Raw genomic sequence first — 23552 nt, 5'->3', positions numbered from 1 at the left:
CCCAGGCTCAGCCCAGGTCAATAATAGTCAATAACCAGACAAAAGTGAGGCAGGATGTTGAAACAATGTCTATTCATTAAGGCTTTGTGGTCTAGGCCCTATTATTGTATTTTTATTTGTATGCACTGCCTTTGTTAAACCGTAACAATAATACTGTAAACACATTTGGCGAATTGAATGTGGTTCACGACAAAATCTCCTGCGAATGGACTTTTCCAAGTTGGGACCTCATTATATACACGGTATAGAAACTACAAATGGATCTGAAAAAAGATCTTTTAGAACTATGTGCTCATAATAGCCTAAAGGTAGGTGATTTTACTATGCAACTACTGACAGAAATCATAATTATTAGTATTTAGCTTGATTATGTTGAAACGTATAAAACAGTACCTTCCATCTGTGTATAGCTTATTATAGACAAATGGTCATCGTCATCATCATTAATTGTCTCTTCTTATAACTGTACATATAAAATACAGATGAATAATGTTATAATTGTTTTCGATTGTTAAAAACTTAATCTGACTAAAGTTGGGGATGAGATGTCTTCTTTCAGTAAACAACGATTGAAAAAATAGAATATTCTGATCTTCAATCATATCAATGCATGTGATTTAATTAAATACATTTGGATATATTTTAATAATACTATATGTTCATATTTCATAGATTCCGGAAAGTGCAAACAATAGTGAGATTGATATTTGTACACATATTATTAAGTTAAAGGCTGTAAACTGTTACAACAAGGTAGGCCTACAAATCAATTATGACTTATTTTTCTATGTAAATAATAATAATACTAAGAGTGTTAACACAATAACAACATATTATCTATAATAAATTAATATATTGACCTCAGACTGTGTAATATCCTTTAGATATACATTGTTTATCATAACATGTGTAGTAAAAGTGGGCTGTTTCTATAAAAAAGAAAAAAAATGCAAATACTGTAATATGAATGCAAATAATGATGCAAATAATGATGCAGATAAGAACAAAAATAATAATAATAAATAATTTAAATATACAAAATTAGAAAACATCCAATTTTAGTGTGATTTATGGTTTTAAGAGTATTGTTTGTTGTATAAGAATTTAAAATTAAGTGATCAATCAAATATAGTATATAAAATAAGCAATAGTAAATTATTCAAATAATGATTCCAGAAATATATTATAATATATTGATTACTTTACCAAATTACGAATTTCAATAAATCATCCTAGGTTCATTATTCAATCATAATTCTGTAAATATTAGAGAAAAAAGTACTACACCATTTACATAAAACAGGATTGTTTTCAAAATCTGCCACATGTACACAACATATAAGCTTAGTGTATGAAATAAACATAAACTCTAAAAAAGAAAAGCAAAAACATAACAATCAACAGGAAATTGGAATGATTTATATTTAAATAAATCTCCCGGTTGAGCCTCCAAATGTAATCCAGGTTTAAATTCTTTGACGATAAATACTTTAAACAAATACGTATTCTGGGACAATATTATAATTATAAAAATAGCATAGATACAGTAAGTATATTAACTATGTTATTTTTATAATATTATTATTATTTAATATATTATATAATTTCTTAAGACAAATAAAAAATATAACAAAGTAAACTTAGTAAAGCTAACATGTTACTTGGACCGGTCCCTTGTAGCATGCTTGTCTACTACATTTAATGATTCAGGGACTCCATGTGATGCACATAGTTAAAAGATGCCTTGTCTGTAGCATGCTAAAATATATCTCGTATTGTATAGTTTACACTCTTGTTAAGTAAGGACAAAATGTATGTCAAGTGTCCAGATGGCAAAATCAAACAACTCTCCAGCGCTTCCAATGGCAGGATATGCCTTGGAAATATATAATATACATAATGTCATCCGCGTTTTTATTTATTTATTCTTTATTTCAAACCAACAGTGTAAAACACCAATAACAGGTTGAAAATAAAATAACTAAACTATAAAATATGAGCCAATATAAATATATACAAAATGAAAAAAAGATTATTTAAATAATTTCATTAATAATACATTTAAATTGAGAAAAATTACAGTTAAAAATATCTAAAGAATTATTTTTTAAAAGACATGAATTGTACAAAGACGAGAGTCTACAGAAAATACCATTTTTACAAACATTGACACGAGAAAATTTAACATGAAGAAAGGGTTTACTACGAAGATTACGAACAGGAACATTAAAATAAAACAACGAAACAATATTACAATCAAACTTAGAAGTAAGACATTTATACAGGAAGTGCAAGTCCTGTCTTGCTCTCCTAGATGTCGGGGAAACAATAGGAGGCAGGTTGGCTGCTGGGCCGACAAAGCGCAAGAACTTGTTATGGGTCCGATCAATTCTGGAGGCTTGAGAAGCAGAGAGTGAGTTGTAAATAATTGAACAGAAATTGAAAGATGGTTGGACGAGGGAAAGATAAAGCGCACGTTTGGTGTATGGAGAAAAATGTTTGCAATTGCGCCACATCAGCCCTAGCAGCCTATTGGCCTTTCTGACAACATGATCAACGTGTGAAATAAATGTCAGTTTACGGTCGATGAAAATGCCGAGGTCCCGGTAAGAGTTTACACTTTCAAGGACTTCTTCTTGAACAGAGTAAGCGAAAATAATAGGTTTTTTCTTAAGAGAGCAAGACAGGACTTTGCATTTCTCGGACTTCAGGGACATTTTCCAGTCGGAAACCCACGTACCGAGTCTTTCCAGATCTGCCTGAAGTGCAACGGAGTCCTCAGTGGTGGTAATAATTTTGTAAATCTTGAGGTCGTCAGCGAACATAAGACAGTTGGAATTTTGAAAGAGATTTGGTATTTCATTAACAAATATATTGAACAGCAGGGGGGCAAGAATGGAACCTTGAGGCACGCCTGAGATGACTGGGAGAGAATTGGATGTGGCACCATCAATTACTACTCTCTGCATCCTACCGCCAAGATAACTTTTAAACCATGAAAATAAAGTACCTTTAATGCCAAACTGATGAAGTTTTAATAATAATAGGTTGTGGGACAATTTATCAAAAGCTTTACTAAAGTTTGGTTTGGTTATTTAATAAATTATATCACTTCTTAAGACAATAAAACAACATAATAAAGTAAATTTGTAAAGCTAAAATGTTACTTGGATCGGTCCTTTGTAGCATGCTTGTTTTTTTTGTCTACTACATTCAGGGACTCCATGTGATGCACATAGTTTTGTAGGACACTATTATTAATACTAGATGATAGATTCAGTACAGTATAGCTATGGCGAGTAGATAAGTTTAATAATAAATAAAATTAATGAATGTTTACGATTTGGATGGTGAGAATTGTTGATGAGTTGCAAAATTGACTGCTCTATTCCGTAACTCATTAACAAAGTCTAGACTGGTAAGCTAGGCCATTCGATAATCATTTTTGTCTATTCTGAACTCGTTCATCATTATGTTCATCATCTTGGGATTGCAGCAGTATCATGCTAAAACCGTAGCCCTGTCAGTTTGAGGGTGGCTCAAGAATTACGTATTAAGAGCCATTGTCTGTAAAAATCAAAGATTTGGTGGCAGATGTAAAAAAATGGATTTCGCTCAAATTTTTACCATGAATAGACATTTCAATAAAAAGCATATCTACAACATTCATTTTAATTTTTAGCCTCCGTTGCCATGACAACGGTCAATTATCCAAATTTTGATGTTTTTGCCATTTTTCACAGATTTTCTATAGTGAAAAAGTACAAACTTGTATACTTATTTTAACCAAAAATACTTACAGTATACAGTTTTTGTTTATAGCAGTGTAAACAACATGTATTGAGTTCCATTTAATGTAGAAAAAAAAAAATTTACAAAATGGAGTTTGGTTGGAGTTTGGATTGGTTTTAAAAAGGGGTGTTTTAAAAAAATATTTTTTTTATAAAAGTATACCTCATAAACGTACCTATAACTTCCAAAGTGGTGTTTTTATATCAATGAACTTTTGTAATTTGATAGTCAATAGGTTTGTCAACAATAATCACGAAAAAAACACTGGGGTAAATTTCGTACATAGGTTTCCTGTTGCCAGGAAAATACGAAAAATACAAAAAAATACAAACAAAATATCAACAAACAAAACACATAAAACACAATTTAAATATGGCTAATACAATAATAAAATGTATATGTGGCTTTTCATATGCTACTAGAGTCATACGAATAGTTTAGATAAAATAGGAGAATGTGTTGCCAGGTTTATTTCAATTAATTGCCAGAAAAACAGTATTTTGCATTGAAATATTTAGTTGATAGAAAATAATGTTAAACTTTGAAATAATTGCGTCAATGGTTTTTATAAATTTTTACATCTATTTTGTGTAAAGAGATACAGCAGAAAGACCTCCCAAAAAATCTGACCTTGTAAATAGGTCATTTGAGGTCAAAAGGGGTCAGGACAGGTCCCCACTTTACTACAACTATTAATGTTTGATCAAAATTTACAGTTCATAAACAATTCTCAACAATTTTCATTTTTTACCTATAGTGTTACCTTAGCAACCATTTCTATGTGTAACTAAGGAAAGTAATTTTGAAAAAAACTTTAAAAATGGCATTTTTATGAATACAAAGAATTTATTGCATTTGTTAATTTTTCTCAATTTTACTTCTACTGCATTCTAATAATCTTAAAGTGATGACAAACTTGACCTTGTAAATTCATTCATTTTGAGGTCAAATGAGGTCAACATTTTACCATAGTAACTGTTTCTATGCGAAAATATTTTTAAAATAAGGGGTTTTTTATAAATACAAAACATTTTTTCTACATAGTTTTACATTTCTACTACCAAATTTACTTTAAATACTGAATCCTAATAATCTCAGAAAGAAAGTCTTGACAAATCTGAATAAAGGTAAAAAATTGACCTTTAGTGTTATCTTAAACCTGTTTACGTAACTAAGGATGATTTTTTAAAATAAAATATGGAGTTTTCATGAAAAAAAAAATTATATTTTACATATTGAGGTCAAATGACATCAACATTTTACCTATAGTGTATTGTAGCAACTGTTTCTATACGTAACTAAGTACAATATTTTTAATATGGGGTTTCATGACTACAAACAATTGATTACATAGCTTTACTACCTTTTCTCAAACTTACTTACCTACTGAATCCCAGAAAATGTCTGACCTTGTGAAAGGGTCATTTGTTGGGTCAAATTATGTCAAAATGTATTATTTATGTTATCTTAGAGTTTAGTTTCTATGCGTAACTAAGGATAATTGTTTTTTAAAATACAATTGAACCTCCCGTAAGTGGCCATCCTCGGGACCTGGAAAAGTGGCCGCTTACGGGCGGTGACCCCTTACGGGAGGTTCTGCCGATAAAGGGCCAAAATCACGTATTATATTATTATATACACGATATTCTTAACAAAAAGAGCCTCTCAATTTTCCAGCTAATTGTATTATTATTTATAATCAGGTGATTTAGAATTTTTTAGCATTTTTAGACAAATTTTAAAAGCTTTTATCATATGAAAAATGGTCGGTCAAAATCTGTGTAGTTTTCTCATCTCTTCACAGTAATGTTTTTAAAACTGCTTCGAAATAAAGCTAATATATAAAGAAATACAATAAACATGGACCTCTAATTCATAGGTCCATGCAATAAGTATCACATTTTTCAGGTGGCCGCTTACGGGAGGTCATTTATCATACAAAAAATCTCATGTTTAGTATAAAAAGGTGCCCGCAGCTGCTTACGGGAGGTGGCCGCTTACGGGAGGTGCCCGCTGTAAATAAAAGTCCTTACGAATATGACCTTGTGAAACGGTAATTTGAAAATGCAAATAAGGCATGTCTGCTAATAATCTACAAATTTAAATTTGTATAAGATAAGTATGAAAAATCTAAAGAATATCTCAATTTTAGTTTCCATAGTAACTGTTGCTATGCATAACTAAGGGAAATTAAATAATTATCAGATAATTATTAATTAATACTGAATCCAACCATCACAGTAAAAAAAATATAGAATTTAAAGCCAATATTTAATATAAAGTGTGATATTTTACATGCTGACCTTAAATGAAATGAAATTTCACATCAGGGCTTCAATATTTGTTATGTAGCATTAACATACCTGAGTATATCATTGACTTTTGATTGGTTCAATTTTGGGGAGGGGAAAGTGGTGGATCCAGGAGTTTGAAATAGTTAGGGGGTTGGAGGCAAGTGTCTAAAAACTTAACTTCATGTCCTATCTTTTGCATTGCAATTTTTAACTTGGGGTGGGTGGGGGCTTTGAGAAAGGGGGAGGGGGTGGGATGGAGGAGTTTGAATCCGTCTATTGGTTGGGCGATGGTAGCGGCAGTCTGGGTGGTGCTTGAATGCATGCATTTGACACTCTATAGTGGATGATCGACCAAAGTGTTGCAGTTTATCTTTTTGTGGCTATTGTCGGGGTAGGGATGGGGGGAAGGGGGTTTTAGTCGAAAGTGGTGGTGGATGGGCATGTGGGATCTGCTTAGGTTAGCAAGTAAAAGAAGTAAAAAAATGAAAGAGGAGCTTCAAAATAAGAGAGGAGTAATCTGTTGCAAAGATTAAAATTCACAACGATCTGATAATTTATTCAAATTTCCAGAGGATATAACCTATAAAATACATTAAAACTGGGAATTACAGAATCTATAATTAAAAATAATGTTTTTTTTCTCACAACACAACTAGAACTATATAAAACATTAAAAATTTTTCTGACCAAAGAGTTTCAAATCAGATAATCAAAGAAAATAAAATGTTTTTACTAATATACCATGTTTTTTTTATAAAAATGCCTATGTTTCTCGCAACACTGCTTGTAGATTTTTAAATTACCCCAGTATTTTATTTTAGAAATCAATTATTAAACCTTAGAACTTCTTATTTCTAATAAATCAGCTAAAAAAAACACCACTTTGGGCGTTATGGTGAAGTAAAGTTTAGTTGCATTTAACAATTTTTAAAAAGTGAAAAACACCCCTTTTTAAATAAATTGTGTCTCCCAAAGTATGAAATAAAAAAAAAAAAAAAATATGAAACAGGTACACAATGCATTGTTATTATGCATACACTAATCATTTTTTATAATTAAATGAACAAAACAAAAATATCGTTCATCAAAGTAGTAGCAATATCCATTTTAAAAAACCTTAAAAAAGGACAAAATTTGTCAAAAACACAAATTTGGCCGTTGCTATGGAAATATATGTGTGAAATAAAAAATACTTCATATTTGATTTCTCTCAACACATATATAGCCATGTGCAAAATTTGAAAGAAATCCATTTTTTTGAGTCTGCCACTATTTTTGATATTTCTTTGATTCTTACAGACAATGGCTCTTAAATATTTGAAACGCCCCGACATTCAAAAGACCAGACAAGTGGTTTTATAAAATATTGTTGCTACTCTGGACTACATCATCTATAATAGAATATATAATTGTATTGCGATTCAAATCATATTTTTCACAATCTTTGTTTGCCGGTCAACATTACGACGTTGTTGTTAATGCAGTCTGCGTAAAGATTAAAAATAATCATTGTAAACGAGGATAGCTAATGACTAAGCAAACGTATATTATATTATATTGTGTTTCAACTTAATTCTGTATGTGGTAAAAATTAGTACTGAAGTATTGTACCACATTTCTATATACAATAAATTAATAAATTACCAATTTACTCACAGAGTAAACAATCTCATCAGTTAAACTTATATTTTCCTTCTAAGCATTTTTTTTAATTGTTGTTGTTGAATATGCCATTTCAATGTCACAGTATTTATTCACGTTGACCAACAATTTGAACAAGAACAAATCATTTAGCTGAAAACTGTATATTTAAACCAAACAATAGTCAAATTGGCTGCCAGCCAATGGGTTTCTTCATTTAATATAACTGTATATTTGTCTTTTTTAAGTGAAAACATGTTTTTTTTTTCTACGGAAGTGATTATTACCGCTACAAAATGGCCTATTTTAATTTTTGTTAGGACAATACATATTTAACGTTTACTTTTAAGCATTTAATTTACCTGTCTATCCACAATAATTAGCAGTGTAATATTTTGTTATGCTCACCTTTCTTAAAATAAACAAACATGGCAAATGTTTTCAACTTATTCATTGACTTCATATCAGAGAAAATAATATAGATGTAAAAACACACACAAAATATTACATTTGAAAACACATAGTAAAATTAGTCATTGATAATAGTTATTCGAAAAAATGTACTCTAGTGATGATAAAAGGAAACATTGAATTGGACATATGATTAATTATTCTTCAATATTTGGTGGTGTTTGAAAAAGATAATTTTTAATTTTTTTTTAAATATTTTCAATAGATCGGTGAAACAGCACTGTTCAATGGGGCTTATTACAACAATGTTACTGTTTGCCAGAACTTGATTGAGTCGGGTGCTGATGTTAATCTTCAAGCTGACGTAAGTAATAAAGTGTATTTTAATTTTACCTATTAATAAATCTGGAAATTGTATATACTTCTATCTCCGCAAACTAAAGTGTTTATTTACCATAAAAATAATATAATATGCAAACATTCATAACTCGCCAATTCAAAAGGTGCAGTGAAAAATTTAACCCGATTGAAGCAATTTGGTAAAAAAAAAATATATAAAATTGTTATAATTGAGATATACATAAAAAGGTAAGATTCCAATGGTAAAAATTGCTTGAACTAAACAAAAAATTGTTTTTTGTTTATTTTTAAAACGAATAAATGAATTAGCATAACAAGGGAGAGAGCATGCCAAGTGCAAAAAGCTAATCTATCAATTTCTCACCCCCTCTTTACAACAATTACGGTAGTTGAATCATCGCTGTTGCGACGAAAATGTATTCGGTTCCCACAATCATTTTGCAATGTAACCACACACATGTTAAAACGATTTGTTGGGTTTTAGTCAGTTATTGTTATTTAGGCCTAGTTAGTTATTATTTATTATCAAGAATAATTTCGTTGATCTGCCTCTGCTCAAATCATATTGTCTAAAAGTGGTGGATTTAAATTGTCTTCCTTCGTACGATACTTGAATGTAATTTATAAATTAAAAAGTTTAAAACAATAAAGAAACGAATAATTCTTAACTTCCTTGGCATGTGCTCCACAGACTGACTTATCAACAAAATGTAAACATTACATTGCACACTCCCGGTAAGAACATTGCACAAATATGCATTACATTATCTTGGCGTTCGCTAACTTGCTATCGACGCAGTGTGTTGCAATCAATGCGACACTCGGCGAACAGTTTAATAGAGTTGCGTTTAGGTCAACGATACCGTGTTCTAACGTGAAAAAACGTAAACAGCAAGATAACCAATAAAGTGCTTATTATTATAAATACATAACACATCTTACTTGGTATCGTTCACTTTATTCATTCTTTGTGCACAACCTCCTGCCCGGAACTCCTTCCTTTACAAATAGGTCTACCTCGTCTATTTAAACCAACCCACAGGTGGAAAATATACAAATAAGTAGTGTGTAACACAACATACGCCTACCCTACAAAAATTGATCCCTGAGCATTATCCAATTCAAATATACTTTGTTGTTAACGTTTTCTTTTTTTTTATCACAACATACGGATTATCCAATTAAAATATACTTTGTTTATTCACATTTTCTCTTTTTATATCTCAACATATGCATTATCCAATTATATATACTTTGTTTTTAACATTTTCTTTTCTAATATCACAACATACGCATTATCCAATTATATATACTCTGTTTTTAATATTTTCTCTTTTTATATCACAACATACGCATTATCCAATTATATACCATATAAACCGTACAGTTTGAGCTAATACATTAATAGTAATTGATTAGGTCGTCATCTGTACACCACCTAATATTATGATTCATTTACATTAAAATTGCAATTAATTCGGTAATTGTCATCAGTTAATTTATAGACAATAAATATACGCCCCGACAAAATAATAACAGCATGCTTTAGAGAATTTAACATATCTAAATACACTTACATACATTTGCCTTTTACTTGATATCATGCCACTACACTATATATCATCAGAATTCAAATTTTACATTTCCCCGTAATCCTTACAGGATTATTCTCTATGTACTCAAGGGCAGTGGAATTCAGATTCTGCACGGCTTTCCATTTATTCCGAGAGTGGGGAAAACCTTTCCATTTAATCAGGTATTCAATCAACAATTTTGACGATAACGTCCTCTTACAATTGTTTCGATTTCAAATTCTTGCTCACTTTCAGGAATGCCAGGAAAAGTTAAATGGTATTTCCGTACCGTTTAAAATTATGGGTGGCCATCAACGGCTTAAATGAGTCCTCCGGACAGTCCCCGATCTCGAATTCCGGCAGCTCACTCATTTTCTCCTGATCCGTATGTAAACTATTATTAGTGGGTCGTGCATATCGATTATATGCAAATTTTATCCGGTTCACATGAACCGGTGCTTTCAGAACTAAGTTCCAAACACGAAAATTAACAGGCCACGTTTTCTCAACTAACAGATAAGGGCCAGACCAACATTTCATTAATTTACGCGATAAACCTTTCTGTAACGAAGGTATATACACCCAAACCAAATAGCCCACTTAAATGTTACCTCGCGGACGCGTTCGTTAGAAACAGCTCTAAATATCTCCAACTGACTTATTAACACATGCATAATTATGATCTCGTAATGTTTTTTTGGGATAGTGACATTGTTTTAATAAGGTCACATCGAGCGGAAACCTGGCTTCCCTGCCATATTAAAGGTAAACATGACTATAACCGTAGCCGGAGCTGTACGATAAGCGAACTGTATCGCCGGTAAATGTTTATCCCAATCATTATGATATTCATTTACATAATGTGAAATGCACTCTGAGATAACAGCATTGCATCTCTCCTGTATTGAGGGTGATATGCGCTGGTATTTATTTATTTTATTTTTCGCTATCTTGGCCCTCAAATCGTCCATGACCCGAATACCACAGGAGACTGGGAATTGCCAAACTGCCAAAAACACATTTTCGTCAATAAAGAATGTTTTTATTAAATCAAATATTCTTCTCCAAACTCGTTTAATTTTTTTACGAGCTTATATTCGAAGTCGATTGACATTCAATTGTCAAAACTGGGTTTTAACGTCTGCACAATCAAATAAACTTGATTCGACCTGGTGTACGTTTTTACGACGAATGATCCGTAATGGTTATCGGCGAAAAAACACTTTAGATAATGAATGTTATAAACTGTATTACACCAATATCGACATTCACAATATATGTAAGACATGTGATTTATCTACATTCATCAAAACCCAGCAACGAAATTATGCTGCACATCTGATTACATCCGATAATGATCGGATGACGAAAAAGCTATTCTTCCAAGATGACTAATGCTCGAAGCGTGGTCGAAATAATGAGAATGGAGACAATGTTGGAATGGTCAGACAAGCCTTCATTAACAACTCGAAGGCCCGCTTATTTTGAATCGGCATTTATTTATTATATGCCATCTAGAACACTCTGTCAGAGTTACAGATTAAATTTTTATATTTTAAATATTTGTTTTACTCTACACACTTCTAGAACAATCTTACTAAGAGAGTTTGATTCGCGATCACTCAAGTTTCCGGAAATCCATGTACACACATAATATATTCAAACAGAGCTTTGGCCACCGAAGCTGCTCCCGTCTCTTTCAACGGCACTAGTAGGGGCCAACTATATACTGAGAACGTGCGGAAATTCCCTGTCGTGCAACTACCCGCATTTGACTCTTTTTCTGTAAAGTCAAAACACGCGTTAAACAGTTAATGTTGGCCCCATGGTCATGCAAAAATTGAGATCCCAACATTATAACTTCAGACAATTCCCTAGCAACGTTCATAGGAGCAACGAAACTATTACCATTAATTATTGTTAACTTTAAGGATATAGAACCAGTAATGATAAGATCATTGCCATTAGCTGTTTGTGCTTTATCAATATTTGCCGGAGCTAGACAAGAAGCTACAGAAGGTAAATTCCTAGTCAACCAATCATGATCAATAAGATTTATAGAGGCACCTGTATCTACTAAACATTTGGCCTGTTTACCTTCGACAAAAATATAAATTGAATTTAAGCACGATAAAGCAACTTGAACCTCCCTACTATTGTTATGCAATTCAGCATTACGAGAAAAATGACGGATGGGCCTTCTGTATTTAATCTTACCCCAATATTAGGACAAATACTTTTATCATATTGGTAAGGTTTATTTTCTACCCCATTTGCATTGTCCCCTACATGTTCCTAACGGTTTTACAACGATTACCTGCAAACGGGGTTTCTAGTTTAACGGACGCCATCCCTGTCTTTTCTAGCATAATATGTCACTCTAATAGGACCCCGAAAACCACAACGCCAACAAATATTTCGAGAGTTAAATGTCCGACTAGATCTATCGACATTTTTCCTATCATCAAAATTATTATTAAAAGGAGAAATCACCCACTGAACCCGACTAGACGATTCAATGCTATCTAATATATTAGAAACTTGCGCAACCATCCCCGCGATCGTATCTAGCGTTGTATTTTCATTACTAACACGGGACTTCGGATGGTTATTTTTAAAAGTACCAGAGGAAGGTTCATCCACAGTACGCTGGACAAATATGTTGCCCTGATTTACGAAAGGGCGTTATCTCAATTTTTTCAAAATTGACATTTTTGTCTTACATGACTTTTGAGGGTATAATCTATCATTTAAACTTAACAGCTACTAAAAATTTTTTCTATAAATATTAAAAATATTAAAAAATTAAAATCAGTTTGGGCATTATCTTTATTCATACCTACAAAAAATTCAGCAGAAAGCATTATCTTAAAAAAGCAATACACAACAGGAAATGATCGCTTGACTGCACACTGAAGCAGTAACAATTATCCAATCAGAGGTCGACTTAATGCATGCTAATTAGCTCGCTCAAACTATAAATTGAATCTTTTAATCAAAATATTGTATTTGACAACACTAAAATAAATGTATGCGGATACCAAACTAAAATGGAAGAACATGACTACAAAGGACATTATCAAGTGCCTATTGAATGAGTAGGCCTAAGTTTATTACTTTTTATTACTTATGTCTTCGTTATTATCCTTGAAAATGTTGAAAATGTAAAAAAAGTCCAATGGTCATTTGTAGTGTTTTCCAATTGATATTTAAATCAATGTCAAGCAACTTTTGTTATAAAACAATGGCATTGGGAAATTCGTATTTTAGTCTTTTGAATTACATTTTGATTGAATAGAGCTTTTTGGGTGTGGCTGTAAGTAAGCGTAGTCATTACATTGAATTCCATTACATTGATTATTCCTTTACATTGACTATTCTATTACATATTAATATATTTGCATAATATTAATAAATTTGTACTTTTTATAGACAACAAAATGTCTCATAACGACTTCTATTCATACCAAAAATTCATGATATTAAATAAGTACTATTTTAAAAAGTTGAAACAAAATTAAACCGGAAATGTGAATATATGGATACCAGTTATATGTCTAGAGAGTTTTTAAAGAAAAACAGGAATTCCACAAATTAAAAAAGACAAAATAATAAAGAAATTGATTCACAAACAGAAAACGCTTGGAAAAATCTACCAACTTCAAACGTACGCAATCTGTTAGAAAACGAATAAATATATAAAATACAAAACTTGTAAATATAATGCATAAAGCAATAATCTGTATCAAGAGAGAAAATGCGATAAATCACTGTACATCGAGTTTTTATAAATGGTTGTTTTATGTTTTTGTCATCAAATTTCATGAAATCCTTCCAAAGCAAGCACCACAATCCCGCCCCCCTAAACCCATCCCCACCCCCACAAACACTCTCGACCAACAGCCACATGTTACTCCCTCTCATTAACTTTAACTTATCCCTAATGCAACATATTTTTCTTGTGCTATTAGATGTTTTGTAGTGTACATTCTATGTAAATATAGAGATAATGCCTTTTGTTAAATTATCTATTGTTTTTAGTTAGTATGAATAATTTACAAGAAGGAATTATCTCAATTTTGACCCCCTAAAAAATAAATTATTAAAATAAAATTCATGTTACATATTTTCTATATATGTACTAATACCTATTATAACTGAAAAACCATTAATTTGTCTTTAGATTTTTAAAGATAAACTCAAACACGTTTTGCTTATTTACTCAAAACTACATTTTTTGAGATAATGCCCTTTCGTAAATCAGGGCAGTATAGCTAGCCGAGCTGCATCTAAAGCATTTCCAAAATACCCGAATGTTCGGCAATAACCCTCTCATAAAATAGACAGGAGCTCAGAATCTGATTTCTTTATCTGCTTACGCCATAACATAATATCCGACGCATATTAATCAATGGTTTCTGAATGTAATTGTTTCCTAGTTAACAACTGCGATTCAAAACCCCATGTCCAGGATTGACTCTCAAAATGTGCTTTTAACAAGTCGCGTATTTTAGTTATATAATTCTTATGTTCCTCCTCTATTGTATCTAGAAATACTTTCATTTTCAACGCCAAAAAATGGCTTTAGGTTCAACCACCCACAGTTCTGAATCCAAAATCAAACAGATCTGAATACAATCTCAATCAGTTCTGAATACATATATATCCAACGACGTCGAGTCCCCACGAAACTAATCAATCCACCCGGCGAAAACAATCATGGCCAGACCAACAATACCACCTCTCATCACTAGTAAGTATACAGCGTCAATTGTTACTGTACTAACAAACACCATAATGTATTTCAAAATCAGATTCCAAAAATCAATATAAAACACATCTTACTGGGTACCGTTCACTTTATTCATTCGTTGTGCACAACCTCCTGCCCGGAACTCCTCCCTTTACAAATACCTCGTCTATTTAAACCAAGCCACAGGTAGAAAATATGCAAATACGTATTGTGTACCACAATGTGATAATGCAAGTTGTATCTGTATCAGTATTGTTGACTTCCAAAAAGATCAATTAATAGAACAGTATGCTTTTACGAAATTAATTGTTAATGGTGTTCAATTTATTCTTAAAAGTGGCAACGTTTGGTGCAATTCTTGTAGTTTGTTCTATCCGATTAGTTTAGGAATTGTCTTTGGCTAGAGTGAGTAACAATAATAACAATTATACTTAATTAAATGGTTATGTATATGTTTATACTGGCCAGCCATTGTCTATTAGTAACATTATCATTTTGTTGACGATATTTAATAATATTAGATGCATTGGTACGCTCAATTCGCTCACGTACCATCTAGGTCGCGCCCACAAATGGTTTTAGAATACAAAGAACACCTATTAAGAGGTCACCTTTGAAACTTCACCTTTCGGAAAGTGTTGGTTATTATCCCCTTAAAACCGCAATTGTCTCCTAAATAATTGATCTGGACTAACTGAATACATTTAGAAGAATTGAAAATTTAGACTAACCAATGATTAGCCGATAAACAATTTCGAACCAGAGAAAGTACCAAAGTTTTGTATTAATAATGATGAATATAATTATTTAGTAATTTTTTTTGTTTACTTTTGTAAATTGTTTCTTTTGGCAGAGTTCTCGTTTCCTGAATAGGGGAGTTCCAATGAGAGGTTCTACTTTACAGTAGTAAAGTTTCGGCGTAAATAAATAAGTGTAGACAGGGCTATGTACAACAGTATACATGTCGACTACATGAACAAATAATACAGACACGTTGATTTATTAATCGAATACAATTCGAACCCTGGAAATTACATCCGAAAGAGAAACTTGTCATAAAATGAGTCCAAACTATTGAATTAAATTCAATCAAAACCAAATGTGTGTTTTGCATTGTATCACCGATTACTATCCTTTTCATGGCACATTTGATGAATTTGGGGCGGTACGTGCACATTTAAAATATTCCAATTTGAATTGCTTATTGTCGAAGTAAACGCTCGTTCCCTACTACATCAATATAATTTAAATAGATATTATATATATTTACCATACAAAACACAGACGTTGTACCTAACCTATATAATATAATATGGCCTAACTCCTATTCTTCTAGGCCTAATAGGATAATATAGACATATATACCAAAATAAAACAATGAACAAGAATTTGTATCAACTGCAGTCATAGGTCGCAGTGCTAAAATCCATAAAATCACAAAAGGCTAATGGTTGACCAAACATTTGTTTACCAACTGCAGTCACAGATTTACAACAAAATGTCATTCAATCACTTAAAAAACTCATATTTTATTCTCTTAGACAAAAATCCTGACGGAATTAAAGCTTGGAAAAGAGACTGGAATGTATGGAACGCCGGAAACTGCTATTTTTTCGGCAACTTTACCATTTCGGATACTTTGGTATTAATTAGCGGCTACTTTTTTCTGCGGCTAGGAGAATTCAGAGGCTACTTTTTCATGCGGCGACTCTTACTATTCGACTGCAACTTTTTATAATATAAATTAATAGTATTATATTATTTTAAATATAGCCTATGACATGGCTATTTATACTAGAGAACTAGTTGGTGTGCCTTTATTTTATTTAGTATTTTTATTTATTTTGAATTGAACTAAAACAATGTTTTACTCCAATTCATCCGGACATTTAAACAATTGAAACATTCATTGTTTAAGCGGTTGGGTGGCTACTTAATCACAATGCTAACTGTTTAGCTGGTTTAATATGAAAATTGTATCTACATTTTTGCATTCTTAATGTTTAAAGTACAGTTTTTAAATTAATTAAATATTTGTAGGCCTATGCCGTATGCACAAGTCGCCGGATGGTGTAGCTGCCTCTCAATAACAAAGTCGCTGCTAAATGCTATTGCGGCACATTAAAAGGTCGCCGAAAGTGGCACTCTCCGCGTTCCATACTTAGTAAGAAACAATCCAATGATGAAATATGAGGGACTAAACCAATGGCCAAAAGTTTAATGATAAAGTTTATTTGTCATTTCCAATTTAGAATGTTAACAAGATCATAAAGTAATGCTGCTGTTCAGAGTGTATCAAGAGTGTAAAAACCATTTGAACATATATCAAGATAAATGTTTGTCAAAATTAATAATATGATGATACGTTCAAGTATTTCACAAGAATTCAATGGGACAGATCTATATAGTTATCTATAATTTCTAAATTCGCCCTTCTTTTAAAAGGAGGGAAACATTAGCATTTTAGCCTTTCATTTAAGAGACATCCTGTACACAGCGATTTCTGAAACATTTTTACTCGGTGCGAGTGTTTTGGTACATTAACGGGGATGGTATCTGGTTCAGACTTTCAGGAATAATTTTTTTTTTCATATTTGTGTTATAAACATGTTTGTAAAAATGTCAGCTGTCGCTTTTGCGTTATACACATCTATCAGTCAAGGTTAATAAGCCGACTCCAGACACTATTATGTGTTGTGGATTTGATGAAATTCCAGTAAAGCATTGTGTTGGTTCTTGCAATTTAATGTATTCCTTTTTTAAAAAGGTTACTGATATACATCATTAAGGGTAATCTTAACATTTTGCATCATCGGCGTACAACAGTGCACTATCTTAGATGGATATGTTTGTTTTTTCTTATTCCAACTCTGAGATGCCTTCCTGAAAGTTGAAGACGGACTGTTTGTACCATCTCCTCCAAAATGAAAAAAAAGATCCATCCTATGTTTAAGGTGTACGTAGCAGAAGACGTTACCGGTCTATCATCTCTCTTATAAATAGGCCCGTAACAGTTATTAAGAAACTGAATGTACGAAAATACTTTTTTGTCGAAATTATTGTACTTATTTTTATTTCAACAAAACAAAATTACTAGTGTAGCCTATAAAACTGAATAAATGATAAATGCCTTATATATTTACACGTCTTAAGTGAATGTTTCCCTCGTCCATTAAACAGTATAATACCAATTATTCCATAATAATATCGAGAGTAAGGCATGTTTTCCAGTCGATGTTGAGTTGCTTTGAGTTATGCAGATTCAACGATTTGGTATGAAAAGGGGTAACTGGTCTTTATGTCGACTTATTTTAGATTACTGACATTTTAACGATTGACACGAATAGCAGTGAAATATGTGTCAACACTGCGTTTACAACTTTAACGATAACAAAAGTTTCACAAATTACGTCATCATAATTTGATAACAAAATAGTACGCACTGCTACTTCTTGAATTCTCACAAAGCGACGACGTCTTCAATTATTGTATAAGTAAAACTATAAATTATAATAACAAAAAAATTAAATTTAATGTTTTGTCTTCAGTCCAAGCATAAACCAACAAATCAAAATCCAATTTATTTTTTACGTAGTCTTGGTGTTCCAGCAATGCTCGAGAGAAAGCGCTAAACTAAGTTAAAAAATCATACTTTAATACCAATTGTTTAAACAATTGGTGGTCCGGCTCGATCATCATCACTGTTGGTTGTTCATTCAATCCAACTCAGCGTCGACTGGAAAACATTTTAAATACCGTACATGTTTAAAAGCCAAATTTATATTTGAGAAAATGTAGTAACTTGTAAACACTCCTGTTTCTAAATCCCATAATGTATAATAATAATAATATATTATATGTTATATTTTACATATTATATATTATATTCTTACAAATAATTGAACATTATTATAAACTAACTAACAACAACAGTGTTGGCTTTTATCTGTCAGAGAACGATTAACTAAATAATAGTTAAACTAGTTAAATCTGGTAGAATTTAAATTCAAATTAGAAACACATTTGAGTTGATAGTAATACCTAAACGTGTTTTATTTATTTCAGAATGGAAGTGTGCCGTTGCATTGTGCTGCACAACAAGGTTGTACAGATATTGTTAACATTCTGCTTATGGCAGGATCTCATGTGAATGTTCAGTGTAAGGTAGGCCGTATGTGTTTATACTCTTGTGGATGTTCTATTTGGATTACATTTCATTAAAAATACATTGGCAATAATTATTGTAAATTCAAATATTACTGTACATTATACGTGAATGCATATAACTGTGAAACAGGTTAAGGATTAGATAAACGTGATTCAAATTATATTAAACACACACATTCGCATTTCTGTGTAGGATAAAATACAAAATGTATCCCATTAGGCCTATGTATTTAATATAATATTTCACTGTTAGTGCTTATTCGTTTTGTTTAGTTGTGTATTTTCTTTCTGTGTACTTATTCAATCTGTAAAGACATAGAAACACAAATAAACCATTCAGTAACTATAAGTTAACTTGCGCCCTCAACATTGGCGAATTATACGTAGTGCGTTTTTTGTATACGCGTATAGCCGATAGTTTCAAACATAATATAAACTTAATCAAACTAACTTCTTCTCTAGTTCCCTAACCATATTCATCATATTGTTACAATTACTGTTGTAAAATGGCTGCATATCCCCCTTGTGACGACCTTTTCAAACAAATACAATTGTGTTTGTGTTATAATACAATATTTCGTGTATAAATATATGTGTCGGAGCGTTTATTAGAGAGTGGAGGTTGAATATTCCAAAGATGGTTTATGGAAGACGGGCGTTTATTATAGAAGACGTTTAAATAAACGGCTTTCACCATGGGCAAAATCATCTCGGGTCTGAACAGCGATACACATGCAAAACATTACAGCAACTCGGCTACCATTCGGCTATGTCGGGGTTTTACCTGATTAAAAAATAAATAAATAATTAATACAGTGCACATTGGCTGCCGTTCATTTTGGCCGCTACGTATGGAACGCCTAAAGCCCCAGTGGCCCATCAAATGTCGAATTTCATATTGTCCATTTGTTAAATTCAAAATAACAGCTTGTCCTCTTATGCCTCGATAGTAGCTATTATGCCAATTATTTTTTGTTTTTATTTATTTATTTTTGCTATGTGGAAACTTCATTTACATTCATGATGTGGCAAGATTTCTGATATTAATTTTATTTATTGATTTTACAAATTCCACCGCAATATACTTCGATTATTTTTTAATATAATTGATTTGATCGTTATTTTTTTGCAGTATAATTTCATTTTGCTTAAACTTTACACGCGGCCCATGAATAAAGCAAAATGTATGTCGCCGCCAACGGCAAACGTTGGAGGGGAGCAAAAACTAGGAAGTCGCAAAGTAATTACATGATCAACACGGAAATCACTTCTATACCGTGGACGGTTGAAAATCTAGAGATGAAATCAGAAGTTTTGTTTATAATAATATCACCCTAAGAGAGAAATATGGAACAATATCGTAATAGTGAGACAAGACAATGTTATCAAATCTACGTTTCGCGGTACATCTGCAATAGAACAGTTTTTTCATAATTGTGCTCGCGTATTTCAGAATTAAGCATAATTTATATATATGTCCCCTTGCCTCTGCCTATCACGCCAGTTACATGATAGAATTTGTTCCATGTTTATCCTAATCGACTTTCTTGCTCTATGCCTGGCATAATTATTTGAAGTATGTAGGCCACGGTAGTTTTGTTTGCATGTACAGCAGCCTTGTGGTTGTCTCATATTAGGCGAATCTTAATTACGCAGATACAATACACTTTGTCAAGCCCACCAGCTAAGTCAAGTGGTTGATGAGTAGAAAAGAGGCTATACTTAAAGTAATTTCAAATATAAAACAATCTGTAACTATCTATTCACTCGCCTTATTGTGCGTAGTGATGATACATAAACTGTTACTAAGTTGAAACAATATGAATGACACTACACATCCACTTAATAATTACTATCTTCTAAACAAATCAGGTATATATCATGATAATCTTAATTAATTGGTTCTTAAGTTGTTAAAGACGTTTGCATTCATTATTCTATCGCTATATTCAACAATTTTGTCTGTGGATGTACATCGCATTTTGGAATGAGAAGGATGATAAATACTAACTAATTAGTATGTAAGTCTCCAACCACTAAAATAGTAATGACAAACAGAGAATAAATAGAATAAACGTTTAAAATGCAACAGACGACAAAACTGTGACTAATAATATATTAAGCAGGTTGCTTGCGAACTTACAGAACCTTTAATTGATATTATTATTATTATTATGGAAAGAAGCCATTTTGTTCCCCTTTCCTAATTATATCATGACAGTTTTTGGCTTGTATTACTTAACAGTTTGCAAACAATGCCGTGTGTAATTACTAATTGCTACTCACTGGTGAAACTTGTTATAAGCTTAATGACAGTTCCAAGATAATATTGATGACTTGATGATTTTAGTCAATTGATGATAATATTAAGCTAATGCAATTAAACAATATTTGATTTCTGTGAAAAAAACACCAGTCTAAACAGTATTAAATGATAACTTTACCGAGAACCATTTTCTAATAAACGTCACGTGATATTCGATTTTGTCGATAGGTGGCGGTATAAATTACGCAATATTTCACTGCATGACGATTGGTGTGTACTGCATGACGATTGGTGTGTACTGCATGACAATTGGTGTGTACTGCATGACCATTGGTGTGTACTGCATGATGTTTGGTGTGTACTGCATGACGATTGGTGTGTACTGCATGATGTTTGGTGTGTACTGCATGACGATTGGTGTGTACTGCATGACGATTGGTGTGTACTGCATGACGATTGGTGTGTACTGCATGGCGATTGGTGTGTACTGCATGACCATTGGTGTGTACTGCATGATAAATGTGAACTGAAGGCAGAGGAGGCGTTCCATAATTTTACAGGTCAAGTCATTGTTATAAATCTTGTTGTTTATACAGTGAGATGATATTCTACTGTACAAGCTGGACCTACAATATTGTTGAAATGTTTACACTGTGAATGAACACTATAGTTAGGCTTCCGAAACATCGAAACATTCTCAATCATACAGTACTGCAATCATATACTTTATATTTTCTTGTGGAAAGACATGGTGTAACACACACACAACTTCACAAGTTGGACCTACAATTCAGGACCCAATAATAGTGTTAGACTCTTTTGTTCTATGAATTAACGGGCGTGTTGAAAAGTACGTAATGATCTAGCTCCATGACCTTTGTTCAACGGTTATTTTAAACCGTCGATGCAGCACACTGTAACGCGAATTTAATAATAATAATAATAATAATAAATAACATTTATAAAGCGCAAGAGACAAAGGTTTCAAAGCGCTGTGTTTTCCAAGATATGTGCAAGTAGTAGCCTTTAAACTTTTAATCAAGAATTATGTGCTAAGCTAACCGTCCAAATATTGTCCGCGAAAAGTACACGCACAAGGGTAGATGTTTTTGGGATAACACTGAAGTTTTAGATTATTATTATTATTATTACTTTGTTTACCCAGGGTAAGCCCAAACAGTTAAAAACTGATTTCCATTGGGGCCCTGCATTGAGTTATAAACCATTTACATAATAGCATTTTGCTGAATATACTTCCTATGAAGTTCTGATTTAAATAACCCTAGGAATGTGATGGTTATCCTCCTTCTACTCGACCCTATTCCACAGGGTTGCACCAACAACACTAAAACTTTTGGAGAAACATTCTTTTCTCGCAAAAGGAATATTTAACTTCAACAATGTGGACTGCCTCGTTACGCGTGACTGGGATAAGGGTGTAATATATCAGTCATATATTTGGGAGTCATTTTATTTATGCATTTAAATACAAGGACAGTCCTTTTAAATGAAACTCTGTCCGAAAATGAAAGCCAGTTGTCTAGGTCTGAGAACATGTCTACTGAAGGAGTCAGATATGGACATTTTAAAATAAGCCGCTCCTTTTAAACACTTATTAAGTGTTTTATTATGGGATGCATGCAATCTTTCATTGAATGTACTAGAGGAAGTGTAGACGATGGTTCTCGGAATGATAATGTTCTTCTTTTACGTTTTCTGTCGGTTACCATTATTGACAATGCTTGACATTCGTAAAACTAAACTATTCTGTTTCACAGTGTCTTAGATAATTAATAACATTTTAAAGTATAGTCTTTATTATTTGGTAGGGCCCTTATAGGGCGGAGGTGGGAAGGCGGAGTTCATTTGAGGGAGGGGCTTATTCGAGGGATATATGTTAATTTTTTTAGTTTTAATAATATGGTAACATTTATAATCAAATGAAATCTTCTATCTAATAGATATGAAAAGTGGTAAAAAAGAATAACAAATGCTTGGTAAATTGTAGATAACAGTGCAATGAATTCTACAAACTACAAATAATATAATTGTGTTATTTTAAATGTGGATGGGATGGACGTTTATTATATAGTTGAGTTGGCGGGGGGGGGGGGGGTGCTTATTATTATTCAAAGTGATATGTTTTATTGGAGAGGCGTTTATTCAAATAAATATCATCCTAATAAGTATTAATACATTATTTAATTTAAACATCTTTTGAAACTAACTGCCGTGACAGAGTGGGCCGTTTCGGCCCAAGAAAGAAGACATTACGGCTTGCAACATGGGCAGAC

The 23552-nt window shown here is 32.2% G+C and overlaps 1 pseudogene; it reads right to left on the bottom strand.

The window, feature by feature from the left end:
* Nucleotides 1-10128: 10128 nt before the first annotated feature.
* On the bottom strand, nt 10129-10997 carry LOC144842363 (uncharacterized; annotated as a pseudogene).
* Between the last annotated feature and the right edge of the window lie 12555 nt (nt 10998-23552).

Source organism: Antedon bifida, chromosome 5 (assembly GCF_963402885.1).
Source record: "Antedon bifida chromosome 5, ecAntBifi1.1, whole genome shotgun sequence".
In the NCBI taxonomy this organism is placed as follows: domain Eukaryota; kingdom Metazoa; phylum Echinodermata; class Crinoidea; order Comatulida; family Antedonidae; genus Antedon; species Antedon bifida.
This window is presented reverse-complemented; position numbering and strand designations above follow the sequence as displayed.